This window comes from Taudactylus pleione, unplaced genomic scaffold, assembly GCF_031769625.1.
Source record: "Taudactylus pleione unplaced genomic scaffold, aTauple2 ptg001862l, whole genome shotgun sequence".
In the NCBI taxonomy this organism is placed as follows: domain Eukaryota; kingdom Metazoa; phylum Chordata; class Amphibia; order Anura; family Myobatrachidae; genus Taudactylus; species Taudactylus pleione.
Genome location: NW_028286259.1, coordinates 90,546 through 91,902, shown reverse-complemented (window position 1 = coordinate 91,902; position 1,357 = coordinate 90,546). Strand labels below are relative to the sequence as shown.

General features: G+C 50.4%; 1 pseudogene; it reads left to right on the top strand.

Annotated features, from left to right (window-relative positions):
* The first annotated feature begins 267 nt into the window (after window positions 1–267).
* Window positions 268–1,139, top strand: LOC148436256 (uncharacterized; annotated as a pseudogene).
* Window positions 1,140–1,357: the final 218 nt, after the last annotated feature.

Sequence of the window (1,357 nt, the reverse complement as noted above, 5' to 3'; positions counted from 1 at the left end):
ATTTTGGTGCGACAACTTGGGGGTAGTTTATGGTATTAACCGGCAGAAGTCTACATCCTTGACGGTTCTCAGGCTCCTTGCACAGCTTGTTTTGCGCTGTCTGGCATGTAATGTTCACTTCGAAGCAAGGCATGTTCCCGGCGTAGACAATTCCATTGCAGATGCGCTATCCCGCTTTCAATGGGTTAGATTTAGGGAACTTGCACCTTCTGCGGCAGCGATTGGTGATATCTGCCCCCCTCATTGTTGGCAGGTTATTTGTCCGGAATGGAGGGGTTAGCGCGGCACTCGCTCGCCCCCAGCACGTTGAGGTCCTACCAGTCTGCCTGGAACCCGTGGGAGTCCTTTTTCTCCCGCAAGCGTGACAGAGGTAAGCGGATTTACCAAGTCTTTTTATCTTTTATATGGGGTCTATATTCTGCTGGTAAGTCCAGGGCGGTGGTGGCGAGAATCATTTGCGGCGTTTCGTTTTTCTTGCGCTTGCATGGGCGTCGGGATTTTACCAAGGGATTCTAAGTACAAAGGGCTGTTAAAGGTTGGGCTAGAATGGCCCCGGTTCAGGATGACCCCAGAAGACCAGTTACTTTTTCGTTACTTTTTTTTAGTTTGTGATTGTATTGTCTGATGTTTGCACGTCCCCTTATGAAACGATACTTTTCCGGCTCGCTTTTGCGATGGCCTTTCACGGGGCTTTTCACATCAGCGAGTTGGTAGCTGCTTCTCGTCGGGCCCCTCCTGCTTTACTGTATTCACACATTATCGTCGCCCGGTCTCTGATGTGTAAGCTGCAGCGATCCAAAACAGATCAGTTGGGTAGAGGTCGCTGGGTGTATTTGGCGGCATGTTCGGATGCATGTGTTTGCCCAGTTGCGCTGGCCAGACAGTATTTGCGCCTTCGGCCCAACTTGCCAGGTGCGTGGTTGATCCATGGTGATGGTTCCCCCTTGACCATGTATCAATTCCGATCTGTCCTTCAGCGGTGTACCCAGTACCTCGGCTTGCCTCAAGGGGTATACGGTTCCCATTCCTTTCGGATCGGGGCGGCTACAGCCGCAGCCCGTGCTGGATGGTCGGTTTCAGAAATTAAAGCGCTAGGGCGATGGAAATCGAACGCTTATAAACGCTATGTTCGGCACTGATATGTTTGCTTCTGCATTGTATATTGTCTTACTATTGTATTATTATAACTTGGAATTTTTCTGTTACCGCTCGTCACCGTTATCGGTGGGGGCCCTGAGGGATTTTGCCCTGTTTTTGCCCTGAACCACGGAAACTGATTGGCTATTGTTATCCGGGCAGGTTTTTTCAGGTTTTCACCTCGGGCCAAGTTAGGTTTTTTTCCCCCTTTGCTCCCCCT